We start from the raw sequence: 16,207 nt of genomic DNA, 5'->3' as shown, positions 1-16,207 counted from the left end.
CCCATTCTGGTAAGAATGGACATATTCACCCAAATATCAAATGCACGTATGCTTGAATAAGACTGTGGGAGGGCATATGTCAGATCATTAATACCCTGAACTGAGAAAGGAGCATATATATGAGAAAAAAAAACACTTGTGTAATGTGTAATATATACATATATATACACACAGACACACACACACACATATACACATATATAAATGCATTTATAATTTATATATACCTCTATGCCTATATATGTATATATGATTTTATAGCTACAAAGAAGATATCTGGGTTTATTAATGAAATAATTTTTAAAAAATGAATGAAAATGAGCAAGTAACATAAATAATTCAGAATAGAAGAAATATAGATGATATAAATATTCCAAAAGAGTGCCAAGCCTCATAGTTATTAAAATTCAAATCGAAACTAGAATGTATTGTCTCCTTCTTCCTTTGATTGAAGAAATCAAAAAGTTATGGAGGAAAAAAAGCACAGGTCTAACATTTCTGAGGGGTGATCTGGAAGTACATGTCATAAGAATTTTATCGGAATATTTAGAAAACCCTAAAACAATGATCTGTGTGTACATTATCAAATACTCATGATTAAAAAATGAAATAATGTTAATACTTCTTTACTGGAAATGAAAAATAATTATGATTCATCTAAGAAAATACATGCTGTGTGGCCATTAAAAGTTGCAATATAAATATATTTATGAGAAAACAACAGTGTGATATTACTAAGTAAAAAATCATTAGATCATTTGAATGATCCTATTCTTTAATAAATCAATAAAATTCATGAATGCTTATATTAATAAAACCATTTTAAAGTGTCAACTATAGAATGTGATTAGAGATTTAGTTTAATATCTGTACCTTTTATAATTTTTTAAATCTCTTCATAATATGCATATATTCCTTTTGTATTCAGAAGAATTTAATGCAAGTACAAAAGTTCAATGATAAATATGAATATTAATCCATGCTACAATGAATATAGTTAAGTATTAATTTAGTGATATGAGAATTAAGTTTAAAGGAAATCTTTTAGGTATAAGAAAAAATAGAAAATGTGAAAGAAAGGTAAATCACTATGCAAGATATAACCAAGATGTTAGAAATCCACTGAATGAGAGCTATAGGAGAAGGAAGACTCAAAGAAAATGAGAAAAACAACCTACAAACAAGAAATCTTCACAATGCAAGAGCATTCCTCCTGAGCTGATGAATAAAAAGATGTTCAAATCAAAAGTTCCCTCCTGACCACCTACCTTCATCAAGTATGAGGAAAATTATGTGTAGACACATACCGGTAAAATCTGAACACAAGTTGAACAGAAAGTTCACAGATTTGGGGAGGAAAAGTTCAAGCTACCATAGCTTCTGCCTTTAAGTTAAAGAGGGTAGGTAAATGGAAAGCACATTCTTTTCTCACTTCAGCAAGATTGATGAAGACAAAGGAGAAGAGGCCAAAGGGGAAAAAAATACTGAAACTTCATGGAGAGTGGGAATGGGGAACTGCAGGGAATAAAATAAAATTATGTTATATCACTGCTCTTAGAGTACAAACACTATATCCTCTAAAGATTTTGAAAAAAAAAAAGGCATCCATGGGGGGAAAAACTTATTGTATTAAAAAGGAAATTAAAAAAACTTCCTGAAATTAAAACTCCAACATCAGAAATGAAAAATTTAATAAAGACATTGGAAAGTAAAGTTATTAATGTCTCTCAGACCCGCAAGGTAGAATATACAAATAACCTGTGTTTCAATCCAGAAAGTTCACAATCACATAATAAGAGTTATAGATAGAAGAGAGGGAAAAAATGAGGGGAAATTATCAAAGAAAAAAATCTAATAATAAATCTGAGAATTGAAAGGCTCATGATACACAGGTGCATGTGCATTGTGCACGCACACACAGAGAATAAATAATTCTCTTTGAAAAATAATCTCAGAATCTGAACACCATTTGGAATTTCACCAGCAGTATTAGAAGGAATAAGACAATGATGAAGAATCTTTAGTATTCAGTGGGAAATTATACCTAGTCAAAACAATGTGATAGGGTAATAAAGATTTTTTTAAAAATATTAGTTCTCAAAAAAATCTGCCTCTCATGTACGCTTTCTAAGGAGCTTCTCGAGATTGTCCTGCACTACAACTGTAAGTAAGCCAAGAAAAAGGAAAGACACAGAATTGAGGAAAGAAATACTCTTAAAGGGGAAATAAAAAGAATTTTCTAGAAGACTGGTAGAAAGAGATCCCAGGAGGATGATCACTTGTTCCTCTACAAATGCATGCCCTGGTTGGATCAGGTGGACAGAAAAACACATGAGAAGAAATGGATGTGTTGGTAGGGGGAGGGTAATGAAATGAAGGAACTTTTGGTGTGTTTGCTTAAATTGCCAGGAAATTTGTAATTCTTTCAAGGAGGTTGAGACTGAATTGGTGGTAGGTGGTAGTATAAACATAGGTCAAAGAGAAGGGAGAATGATAGGGAGTGGAAGAATTTCTACAATAAAGGAAACACAATCATATAACATTGCAAAGCTTAGCTATGGATAATATTTAAATGGTATTAATAAAATATTATACCTAGAGTTAATAATAAGTGGTGATACATCTACACAGAAAGCATGGGGGCACTGTGTCTATGCATTGATACTACTTAGGGAAATTTATTAAAAATATTCTGTATTTTTCATACAAAGAAATCAATGGATAACAGACCTACAACACCAAGAAATGACAACATAAGCATAGTGCTTAGGAATCAAATTCCAGGAGGAAAACCCTTATCAAAAGAAGTGTAATGTGAATAAAACAATCTTAAAAATTAACAGGTAGTTAGGTCAGATAATCAATATTCTATTACAAACCTCTAGCTTATTTTGTTTATTCCCTCAAATAAAATATATTTGATAGTCTAATAAATAAATTTAAGGTACTGTCATTGCAGAAAACAGTATGGTATTTCTTCAAGAAAAATAAACAAAATTTACCATAAGATCCAATAATTCCATTTCTGGGTATAATCCCCAAATAAGTGAAAGCAGGCAGTCCAACAGATACTTGTATACTGATATTCATAGCAGCATCATGACAACAGCTAAAATATGAACACAACAGCAGTTTTCATGAACAGATGAATACGTAAACAAAATGTGGTATATACATATGATGGAATATTATTCAGATTCAAAAAGGAATGGGAATGACATGAATGAACTATGTGAAATTAGTGAAATTTCACTCATGCTGAGTGAAATAAACCAGATGCTGAAGGACAGGTATTGTATATTTCTCTTACATAGGATACCAAGAGCACTCAAATTCACAGAGAAAGAATGTGGTATGGTTGTCAGGGGCTGTGGGGATGGGAGTTACTCTTCCATGGGTAGAGTTTGAGTTTGGAAAGATGAAAGGTTCTGGAGATACATGGTGGTAATGACAGCACAAGAATGTGAATATACTTCCTGCCACTGGACTCTGCACTTAAAACTGGTTAAAATGGTTCACTGTGTGTTATGTCTGCTTTTCCACAATAACAAAAATTTGCTTTCATAATCCTTGATTTTCTTCCCATTTCTAATTTCCTGTTGCTGCTTAATAGATTGTCCATAACTTGGTGGCTTAAAACTTCATGAATTTATTATGTTAAAGCTCTAGAGGATAAAGTCCAACATAGGTCTCACATCAACGTGTTGGTAGGACTGTGTTCCACATCCCTTTCTGATGCTTTCAGAGAAAAACCTATTTCCTTTTCTTTTCCCGCTTCTAGAAGCCATCCGCATTCTTTGTGACCCTTTCCTTCACTTGAAAACCTGCAGTGTTGCACGTCCCTGACCCACTGTCCTGTAGTTATATCTCACTGACTCTGATCTCAGCTGGGAAAGACTCTCTGCTTTTTAAGGACCTAGGCGATTAGATTAGGCCCAGCAGGGTAATCTAAATCCACCAAAGTGGATGTGAGAGCCTATGCCAGATGAGGAGGGCATCTGTACTCCAAGGTTACCCAGCATAGGATGTAGGAACCTGTGCATGGTAAGAGCCTGTCCTGTAACAGAAACAGGCTGGGATGACTGGAGCTAAGCAGATTGAGGTGGGATGATTGTGGGGGCATGGGAGGCAGTGACCTAGTAAGGGGAATGGAAACTTGAGCAAAAGAGGGTGGTAGGCACTGGTGGGGTGAGGTATTGGCTTAGAAAAGCTTTTAATCAGCCTGAGAGAGGGAGGGGGAACCTACAATGGGGGCATCAGGTGGGACCAATGCCAAGCCAGGAGGTGATTGGAACCCGAAGAGGATAAGAAGGATACTCAGATGATGGCAGGTTGACACTCGCCCTCCAGGAGGTGTCGGAGCTTAGGAGATGTGAAGTGGCAGCATCTGAGGAAGGACAGGAGGTTTTGCTGGCCACTGAAGATTGTTTATATATGGTATAGAGGTGTGTGTGTGTGTGTGTGTGTGTGTGTGTGTGTGTGTGTGTGTGTGTATTGCCGGAGATTGAACCCAGGGATGCTCTGTTTTAATAGACTGCCAAAAACTTGAGACAGGACCTTATTAAATTACTTGCCATCTTTCTGTTTCAACTTTCAGAGTAGTTGCGATTACAGATGTGTGCCTGGCAAAGGTTGTTTATATATATAAGGAGATATCAAATATATTAAGGAAAATGAGAGACACATTTCTTGTACTGAAAGAAGAGAGTTACAAATCTGGGAAGAAAGGAGACTAGAATGGATCATATAATATTAGGAATTAAAGATGTTAGTATAAGCTCATGTGTTTCAGTGCATCTCTCAGTGTCAAAATAAATATAGGTTAAAATGTGCACATACATTTTATACATGCATACATATATACCTATACATAGAAATGTGCACACAAAACACCTAGATGTTGTGATGTAAGTACCATGCTCCAGTAAATAGATCTAGAGGTCTTTCGAGGGTTGATTAGTTCCGATCTTATTGAAAAATTGTGTTAATGAGCTTGGAAAAATCTTGTGCCAGAAAGTAAGAGAGTGCTTTAAAATAATTGGCATAAGTGTCAAAGGGACACAGAAAACAGCTCAAAATGATATTAACTGATCAAATGAAGATAATTCATGGGTCAAAAAAAATTAAAGATAACATTTTGATTAAAATAGGAAGCCATGAATTTATGATAAATAAAAAATTAAAGCTGTATTCTTGAAGAGGAGGGTATTTATAGGTTTTTAAAGTACCTCTTCCCAAAATATTTATTATGTATAAAATTCACTGGAGAAATCTGGCAGAAATGTACCTTAATCAAGTGATAACTAATAGGACAGATTATGATTTTAAACTTGATCTTTTCATTGGCAAAACTTAAATGGGTTTGGAGCATTATATAGTGGCAAAGTATTAATAAAAATTACTTAATTGTGGGGATTGTACTGTGGTTATATAAAAGAGTATATTTGCTTAATATTTTGCTAATACTCTGGAGGTGATGTGTCATTAGTATGGATGGGAGAAACTCAGAGATGCACCAGTGCCATTTCTATCTATGGTATGTGTTTACCATCAGGCCACATTGCAGTAAATAATCTTGAAATAATTAAGCTGCCTCTGGAGAGGATTCAGTTCACATTTATTTATTGAATTTATTCAATTCACAGTAATCAAATTGTTAGTTACTATAATAAACTAACCAGAATCATTCAGTCTTATCATCAACAGTTTTTCCTTTTCATTTGCCCAAATCCTAGGAAACAAGTCACATGTAAGATATTGAACCTCTTGGGAACAATATCAGAAGAATCATAACTTTCACAGAGATGGTTGTTTCCAGGCTGATTAATGATATTGCATGAAGTGCACTCAGAGGTTCAGGCTCCCCAGAATAAGCTGGTAGCATTGCTCTGAGCAAACACTTCTGAAGCTTTTCCCGGAGATTGAGCCAGTTTTCCCAAGTTATCAGGAAGTGGATCACTCTGTGAAATGAGAAATTTGTTTTATGTTTTTATTATTTTTTGAAATTTATTAGTTAATTTTAACTATTATATAAAAATATAAACAATTATAAATAATAATAGGGTAATGTGATGTTTTGATACATGTATATGGTATGCAATATTTAAAATCATTTTTTCAGATTAAATATATCTATCTTCTCATTTATCATTTCTTTATGATTAAAAACATACAAAATATTTCCTTCTAGCTTTCTCAAATGTACATTGTCATTATCTATTGTCACCCTGGTATACAGTAGAACCTCAGGACTTCTTGATCCTGTCTGTCTGTAGCTTAGTACCTAATGATCAACCTTGCCCCATCTCTACCCCCTACTGTCTCACCACTAACTACTACTGTACTGTCAGCTTTTATGAGATCGACTCCACATATGGATCACATTGTGAAGTACTTGTCTTTCTGTATTTGGCTTACTTCACTTAATATGATGATCTCCTGTTAGATCCATGCTGTCACAAATGACAGGATTTCATTCTTCTCTTACAGCTAAACAATAGTCCAGTGTGTATCTGTACCACATTTTCTTCTCCAGTCATCAGTTGATAGACACTTTGCTTGTTTCCATGAAATGAGATATTTGATCTAACATCTGTCAAATAGGAATTAACTATGTAGAACTAAATGAAACTGATTAAAAATATTTATAAGTGGAACATTCTTTTATCATATCATAATTTCAAGAGTTTCTGCAATCATGAAATTGCTTGAGAAGAAAATTATATTTTATTAATATAATACTATAAAACTTTTTAAATAGTTAACTCATATAAAAAAATTCTCTCCAGACTTTGACCATCCAAAGATTTGCCAATATATAAATGAAAGATTCCCCTGATTTGTTTATAAATCCTCATCATAAAACTAAGAGCATAAACATTCAGAATTAAAACCATTTGAAAATATCCATACTCCAGTGGAGGAAAATCATTTAAAAATAAGTTCTTATAGAGGAATGAGAATTGTACAGAATTAAAATTTCATCAGAATATCTAATGTGGGCTGGGGATATAGCTCAGTTAGTAGAGTGCTTGCCCCACATGTATAAAGCCCTGGGTTCAATTCCCAGCACCAAAAAAAAAAAAAAAGAATAAAAGAATATCCAATGTTAGGAAGAAATTTTTTAACAAAATCTTCAAAATTTTAGGGAAAATTATTTTCTTTCTTAACCAAAGAAATTTTTACCAAAAGTAAAATATGATTCTACTCCAAAAGCAAAAATTTATAAGACCAAAAACTATTGAAAGAAAAATCCAAGGAATTCTCAAAAGAAGATGACAGAGGATAGGAGTAACACTTTCAAGTGGCGGTGACTCAGAAGCAGCAGTTAGTCACTTGAGCAAAGGCCTCCTGAAGCTAAATGCCTTGAGTACGCAGATCCAGCTCATCTTAGGTTAATCAAAATGGGTCCTTATACCTTCCTCAGTTAAGGCACAGAGGGTCTAAGTAGACAGCAAATTCTCTGAGCTGACAGGAGTCAGAGCTCAGAGCTGACCCAGGGTTTAAGTACTCTGACATCCTGCCTTTTTCAGTATAATTGAGTGAATGAACTTAGCAGAAATTTGAAGAGGATTTACTTCATCTTTAGTCCTTGAAGAATTTTCCTTTGTATGGTAAACTGTAATGGCAAGGGATTACATGGGATTTTAGTGTAATCACAATTCTAGAAAAATGGTATGCATGTATACTTACAGATTTATAAGATTTTTTAAAGCTTAAAATCAACCAATAATTGTAGAAGTAATAAAAATTGCTAGATATCAATAGTGTGTGTGTGTGTATATATATATATATATATATATATATATATATATATATATTTGTGTGTAGGTGTGTGTGTGTGTATATATATTTATCTTTACTGAAATTTATGTATCTTTACCAAAAATTGCTAAAAGAGACATTTTACTTTAGTAGCTCTAGAAAATGAAGTTAAGTGTAGGGGGTATAAAATGATATGTTTGCTTCTCCTTTTATTCTTTTCATTAAGTTTTGCAGTTATTTGATAATGTGCATATATATCACATATATATATATATATATATATATATATATCAGGGATTGAACCCAAAGGCACTTAATCACTGAGCAACATCCCAGTTCTTTTTATTTTGAGATAGGTTCTCCCTAAGTTGCTTAGGGCCTTGCTTAGTTGCTGAGGCTGGCTTTGAATTTGTGATTCTCACCGTCCCAAGTCTCTGAGATTACAGACTTGTGCCACCATGCCTAGCTGTTTGAAAAAATATATATATATACACACACACATATACATATATGTATATGTATATATATATATATATATATATATATATATATATTAAATCTCATTAAATATATGATGAAATGGGATGAAACATGAATATAAAAGAATGATAAGTAATTTACTCAACTAGAGGAAAATGATGACAAGATCAGATGAAAGTTATGTGCTCAATAATACAATGTGAGGGTTGATGCTCGTTAAATGTTGGGAGGGAAGTGGAGTGAGGGAAAGCAGATCAAGAGAGTGAAAAGTTGGCAGATGATCTCGATTTCTAAAGTTTGGTATCTCACTCCACTCTTCACTCTGGCTTTTTATACAATAAGATATTATTGTTCCCAATGGAATGGTAGATTCATACTTTGCCCCCCATGCTTCACCAAATACTTAATTTTTACTTCTGCTCTCCTAAGCTAGTTTTGATCTTTGGAGAAATAGAAAAGCCTATAATGTACACAAATTAATTCTGTACTTCTCTCTCAGGGAATTTTGGAGCTCAGTTAAGAATGAAATTCCTTAAAAGTACAGACCCAAATAAGATGACCAGTTGCTATATTTGTTTCCATGGAAACCAGAGACCCTTCCTGCTGAGCACTTTCCTCAGTCCTCCACAGGCACACATGCCCACTAATGACATTCACTCTCGGTGCTTTTCCTGAACAAGGTGGTATTTCTGCATACAAATAAAAAGCAGGCAAAACCAAAGCAAAATAAAACACCTACTTACTTTTCTCAAATGCAGTCACATTACCCAGTCACAGGGCGCTAAGCCAATTAAATACCAAGTGGATTTAGCTACAATTCCCCCTACCATTTTGATGCATGTGTTCATTAACGTGAAGAACTTGAAGCAGAGGGGGCAGTTGTTACAACTGAACAGATAAATGCTCACTAAGCAGCCCAAGGAGGAGGCCAGATGCCACAGTTTAAGCATATTCCCAGTCAGTGCCAAGGACACTCAAGATGTAGATCCAATCCAATAATTGGGTATTTTCTAAGGACAGAGAAATGACCATTAGTGCTACTATAAACAATTTCTCAAGGCTCAGGCAGAATTCAATATATCCTCATAGGGCCAGGCTTGGGAGAAAAAGGACAAAAGGAGCAGGCATTTATTGAACTTGCTCTGAGTACACACAAATTTAAAGCCCAGGAGGAAGGGAGGAGGATCCTTGGTGACTCCCTTTTGTAGATGAGAAAAACTGGGCATAGAAAGTGCCTTTTCCTAAATCCACCCTCTTCTTCTTCCACAGGGATAATTTTAGTCTCTTAGTTTTTGATTGAGACTATCTGCTAAGCTTCACGTTAATGTTATTGGCTTCTAGAACTAGAAAAAAGATTGTTGTGGTGTGGCATTTATTTGGTATAGTAATACAAAACAAGTTGAAAGGACAGGGTTTAAAATCATTGTAAGTACTGAATTTAGGTTTAAAAAACTCTAGGTAACTGAAATTACTGTGATATATAAGGGGCTCTCCATGTCTGCAGGTTTTGTCTCTGGAGATTTAAACAACTGTGGCTCAAAAATATTCAGGAAAAATTTGTACTGAACCTGTACAAATTTTTTCTTGTCATTGTTTCCTAAACAAAGCACTTAGGTAATAGATATTATAAGTAATTTAGAAATTATCAAATTTAATTATCAAATTAAAGATTTAATGTGTACAGGGGGAAATGCAAATTTTATGCCATTTTTTATGTAAGGGACTTGAATATTTGTGCATTTGAATGTCTGCAGGAAGTCCTGGAACAAATCCTTGGAGAATATCAAGGTACTACTCTGTGTGTGTGTGTGTGTGTGTGTGTGTGTGTACATAAATACATATATACACACACTATATTTCACTAAAATGGAAAATTCATCAGTATCACGTTGTGCCTCATCCCCTTTACCATTTTCTGCAGTATCATAACCTTTCCTCCACTTTACTTCTGACTTTAGTCCTGGCCTTCTTCATCTCTGCTCTGTCTTTAAAATCTTAACCATGATTTAATAGTAGGAGAGTAGGATTGTCCAGAGAATTTCAAGGAGGTGCTAAAACCTATTAAGAGGGCCAGTTCAGCAAAGATGTGGCACTTAAGCAAAGTTCTTTCTAAAGAACTAGATCTATCTATCTATCTATCTATCTATCTATCTCCATTCCTAGATTATGGGAGCTTCAAGGGGGGTTGAACCTTTGCCATAGAAGTATCATTGAAGTAGAAGTTATGTCATGAATGTTCCAGATAGAGAGTGGCTAGTATTGCTCTCCTATCAGCTTTGGGAATACATGGTGATATGAATGACTTCCCGAAAGTTAGTCCAAGAAAATAGCTATGTTCATTCAGTCAATATTTTGTTTCTCAACTCTCCAACATGTGTTGAGCATCTTCTACATCTAGATGTCTAGGATATATAAAGCTGAATGCATAATCCGGAATCCATCTAGAGACTCAAAAGTTCACTCTGATCTCATAGACTAAACATTTCTTACTACATACTGGAATGAAGTTGCCTCAAAGTTTTTTCTAAAATGTAAGATACTAAATATTTTGAGATTTGCAGGCTACATACTGTATGACTGTTTTTTTTCCTCCTTCTCTTTTTCTTTCCCCTCCTTCTTTCCTTTTGAGAATATAAAACCCATTCTTAAAAAATTAGTCATACGAAAACAGGCTACAGACCAGATTTGGTACATGGGCTGTATACTTTTCTACCTCCTGTCCTGGAGGCTTGCTATTCAGGGTGGTCCACAAAACAGTAGCATCAGCATTACCTCTGACCTTTTAGAGATGTAGAATAGCAGGCCTAATCTAGAACTATCACTGTGTGTAAATTATCACTGTGTAACCAGTCAGTACAAAATACAGTGGTTTAAAAAGCAACCATATATAATTGTTAACAAGAACATGGATTGGCTGGGAGACTCTTCTGGCCTAGGCTGATTTCTTACATCTATTATAGTGAGTGGACAGCTCTGATTCTAGATGCTGTTTGACACTAAGTGGAGGCACTTGGATTCTCCTACAAGTGGCCTTTTATCCTCCAGCAGGCTGGCTTGGCCTTATTCCATTCTAGTTGTAAAATGCCAAGCAAGAAAATGGCCAAAGCATGTTATGGTGTGATTTCCTCCATAGTCTATTGATCAAAGCAACTCACGGGGCAATAAACACTTGAGTAGAAAGCAAATAGTTTATCCTTTGTTAGGAGCTACAAAGTCACATTTCAAAGGACATGGACATAAGGAGAAATAAAGAATTGCAGTCATATTTGTAATTTGTCCTACCTATGATATCAGACTCTCTGCATATTAATAAGATCCCCAATGATTCATAGGCACATTAAAGTTGAATAAGCACCATCCTAAAATATTCTCACAGTTATCTGTAGATGTCACTTTCCCCCTCTTTTCTCTTGAACTGGTTCCATATTCATATTCTAAATATTCAGTAGTCAGGACTTAGAGCAGGTATGACTCAAACACCCAACATCAATCAGGAAGAAAGGCTGAACCCAAACTATTGCTGCTCAAATTGTTAATCATAGAATATCAGCCACCAAGAGACACAGTGAGCAGCTTAATTTCCTCATCCACTCAATATTTGAACAAATCCCTTAGCTTTCTGACAGCTCTTGCTTCCCAACCCAGGGTGGTATTTTATAACCTTCAGTCTGTGAAGGAGGTTGTTTCTATTGGCAAATTGACATTTACCTTATAGTTACATAAGGACACAGTTCTCTCTATGAGATATCTGGGTGTCATAAACATGAAGACAGAAGTCATCTGAGATCAAAGCAATAGAGGAATAATGGTGAATACTTTTCTCTGAATGTGATATAATGACTTTTACTTTCCACAAAACTAGAAGAGGTTCACAGGACAAATAGAAGATTGTTCATTTATGACTTGTTTCCTGATAGCTAACAGCATGGTGTGGAGAGCCAGACTGCTGGAGTTCAAATTCCCAGTTCTGCAGTTGCCCCTCAATGTGTGACCTCTGGCAAATTACTGAATCTCTGTGTACTTTACTATTTTCCACATATAAAACGAGGGGATAATAGTCACTACTATGTAAGACTTCTAAGGAGATTTCAAGGTGTTTAAAAGACTTGGCATTTTCAAATAACTATAAGAATGCCTTCCTGCATTGTTACTACTTTTATCATTGTTAATATCATTATCACTACTATCTTGACATAAAAGAAACAAATCTGTACATAGATCTATAAAAGTATCTTAAGTGATTGTTCATTTTTATAAAAATGTTGCTCTCTTTTTCTTGGCCACATATCCAAACTAGTTGTATGGATATGAGAGGAGACATTTAAATATGATTAGGTTGTGACAGCTATGACCTAATCAGTGGATTAACCCATCCGATGGACTAATGATTGGAATGGACTAACTGAATGGAAACTGCAGGTAAGTGAGGCATTGCTGGAGGAAGTTAGGTTAATGGGAGCATGCCTTGGCTCCTTGTGCTCTCTCTGTGCCTCTAGCTGCCATGAATGGGGCAGTGTCCCTCTGAAGTGCAGTTCTGCCAGAATGTTCTGCCTCACGTTGGGCCCAGAGAAATGGAGTTGGGTGACTATGAACTGAGCCTCTGAAACCATGAGCCAATATAGACTCTTTCTCCTCTCAGTTGTTCTTGTCAGGTATTTTGATCACAGTGTTGAAAAGCTGACTAACTCACTCACACTCTGTATTAGTCAGGCTTCTGGGACCCCATAATATTCAGAATGTATGTGCTCATTTCCTGGGTATAAAGAAATGGCCTATTTTCCATAGTGAGTAAGAGTTCTAAATCTTAATATATATAATTATGTTATTTACAAATGTGACAATTGTGTATACGATGGTGTTATATTAAAAATCACACTGGCCATAATTATTCTAAATGGTATTCTTCTTTGCAGTTTGTTTCCAGTGCACACTTTCCTTGAGATAGCATCATCTACTCTTGACTCTTGTTCATGTTGACCAAAGTGTTGATCTGTAGGTTACAAATGTGTAACCTACAGGCAACATGCACAGCCTGAGACAAAGAAAAATAAATAAAAGGGAGTACAAGAAAGAGGAACAAAGTTAGAAGGAAGTGAGAAGTGAGAAGGAATGTCAAAAGGCTGATGCTGATAAGCCATAGTAGTAGTTCATAAATCATTTACATCCTTCATGTTTAGATATTTAAATAGTCATACAGTAAGATATTTAATATCAACTACAGGTAGCCCAGTATAACTTTCCGTAAGTATCCTTGGTATCCATACTCCTCTCAACAAATAGGAAAATAAGGCATCACTAATTCTCTAGCAAGCAAGTACCATGCATAAAAAAGAATGTGTTATTAGGCACCATCAAAATAAGTGGATTGTGAAATCACAGAGTGCGGATTCTTCAATGAATGCTTCAGAGAGGTAAGTAAATAGCTTCCATGGGTCTGCAAATCTTTGTATGTCCCTCTACAGATGGACAAAAATAGGGAGCACCAAAAATTATATGGTCTTACATTTTCTTTTGCCACATTTTCTGTTAAAATACTGTATTAGGAAAAGGAAAGGCAGCATCAACAATATGTAATTTTCACCTTGAAAATAAATTGGTCTCAGTGGTTTCCTACCATTTGTCCACCATATTTGAAAACTTTCTAACAAAAGAAAACCTCTAATCTCACAATTATTCTGTTAATTTATTTTTACAAGAATTTAAAATTCTATTAATTCAAAATTCGCACATTTCTGAAAGAGAAAATTTGGAAAACATAGAAAATTATCAATAAAATGAAAACTAGTCATAATTCCACCACTTTGGCAAGCATTTAAAATATTTTTTTGCATAATTTATGCCTGCACTTTTAAGAAAAAAAATTAGGAAATAGTAATCATATACTCCCTCTGGATTAATGATAAATGATGATCAAATCAGTTATGATGAAATCACTGGTGACTAAAATTTGAAAAATGAACACTTTTTCCCTGTATGAATTTTCATAGATCAATGAAAGTTTCTACCTATTTAATATACTGATAAACACTCAGAAATACAGCTGATAAACACCCATAAAAATGAACAAGTCACAGGTGTACAGACTGATGCATTTTCATGAGATGAACATACTCTCATCCAGTAGCCAGATCAAGAATTGAAACATCACCAGTGTCACCATCTTCCTTTTCAGTCATTGCACCCTCCCTTCTATGCTGACCTTTAATATCAGAGATGGCTTCTACCTGTTGGATCATTATATAAATTGAATCATATGGTTCATATTATTTGGGGTCTGGCTTTATTTTATCAACATTATAGTTATGCCATATCTATTTTTAAAGACATTTTTCTGTATGTAAAATATTATACTTAAATTTAGTGTGTGTGTGTGTGTGTTTGCCATTGTTTGAGCTGATAAAAAATAAATAATGAGCTAATAATTTGAGATCAACTAGATCTTTAACAGCACACTTGCCTGATAAAAGTAGATATATTTAATTCAAATTTGTGCTTTTTTTCTTACGCTTTGGTTTTGTCATTGTGAACATTGTTTACAGTGGAGGAGAGTTATTTTGAACTTGAAATCATCATTGAGAGTCAACTGGAGACATGAGCGTAACACAGAAGTACATTCTATGTCATGATGTTTTAGGGCTGCAAGAGACCGTAGGCATTAAGTCTAACATGTCAGGACTGGAGGCTCAGACAAGGTAAGTAACTTACTGATAAATAGCTGGTTAGTAGTACACAAGTATGTAGTCTCCCTAGTATGCCTTCATATATCACAGTTTCAGTTTGGGCAGGTTGGGAAACATTTGTTAGGAAAAATATAATAATTAATTTGTTGGCTTCTCTAACACCTCTTGTTTAGCTTATTGGTTGGCTTTATTTCATTCTTTTCTAAAAGACTTATGACCCAGGGATGAATTGAACTTTATAGAATCTTTCCACATTGAACTGCAAGGTCACAGGTTCCATCTAGTTCAACATTTATTTTAGAGCTGACAAAACTGAGACACAGAAATGGTAAATTTTGGCTTGAAAATTTTAGCACTAGAAGCCAAGTGTCTTACTATTTTCTTCAGAATTTTTCGTTTCTCCCTAGTGCTAGTCATTGTTATTTTATTAGGGTTGGAAGCAAATCCCAACCTAAGCATTTCCTCCTCTTTGCTACTATTCCTGGCCCATGAGTAAACTGCCTGGAGGTAAAGGATGGTACTCTGTTAGATCAGGAGGCTTCTCTTCCCTCTCCTCTTTCATGGTGGCTGTGGGCAGGGACTTTCCACCTGGCTGAGAAGACCCAAAATGGCTAATCAGAAGCTGACATAGCAACTGGACCCCAACCACCAAGCTTCCTGGTGGGAGAAGCAATCATTCTGTCACTTCAAATCAGCCCTGACCAACCAGCAACAGACACAGTCCCCCAAACAGGTTGGCCAAGCTGCTATGGGCAGCTGCAGTTTAGATGACCTAGGGCCTCCTACCTTCAGTTTCCCTTAATAGCATTGTTCTTGCCTTGCCCTGCCCAGGACTTCCCTGGCCCTCACCCTTTTGCTGACAGGTGAACCTCACCTGGGAGCACTCCCCAATAAACCTTCTTTTGGTGCCTCATTCTTGGTCTGTGGTTCCTGATCTCAAGTGCCCCTTTCTGCTTTACACTCTTTATCTTAGAAGGATGTCAGGACTTCAATGTTGAGCTTATGGTAAATTTGTTGCCATTTTCAGGCAAAACCCAACATGCAAGGTGAAAGAACTAAGACAGCATTATTACTAGAAGCCCTCTTAGGGGGCGGAGGGATTTAGGGAAAAGATCAGAAGAATAAACAAATATCTAAGAGGGAAGAATATTTAGAGAATAGCACAATCTTATCCAAGATATTCTTTCTTAAAACATTAGGTTCAAGGGCTTAGTCTGTTACTTTGGGAGGGAAGGGCTCAAGGTGCTCTTCTGAAGAGTTCCATAGGTGGAGCAATCCAAAGC

General features: G+C 35.3%; 1 long non-coding RNA gene across 1 annotated transcript in view; it reads right to left on the bottom strand.

Moving 5' to 3' along the window:
• Nucleotides 1-5,605: 5,605 nt before the first annotated feature.
• LOC144250156 (uncharacterized) overlaps nucleotides 5,606-16,207 on the bottom strand; it is a 71,689-nt gene continuing 61,087 nt past the window's right edge. The window contains exon 4 of the long non-coding RNA XR_013342408.1: nucleotides 5,606-5,960. This is a non-coding gene — a long non-coding RNA (uncharacterized LOC144250156). The remainder of the gene's footprint in view (nucleotides 5,961-16,207) is intronic.

Source organism: Urocitellus parryii, chromosome 14 (genome assembly GCF_045843805.1).
Source record: "Urocitellus parryii isolate mUroPar1 chromosome 14, mUroPar1.hap1, whole genome shotgun sequence".
NCBI classification, from domain to species: Eukaryota; Metazoa; Chordata; class Mammalia; order Rodentia; family Sciuridae; genus Urocitellus; species Urocitellus parryii.
The sequence above is the reverse complement of the archived record's forward strand: the minus strand, read 5'-3'. Positions and strand labels throughout refer to the sequence as shown.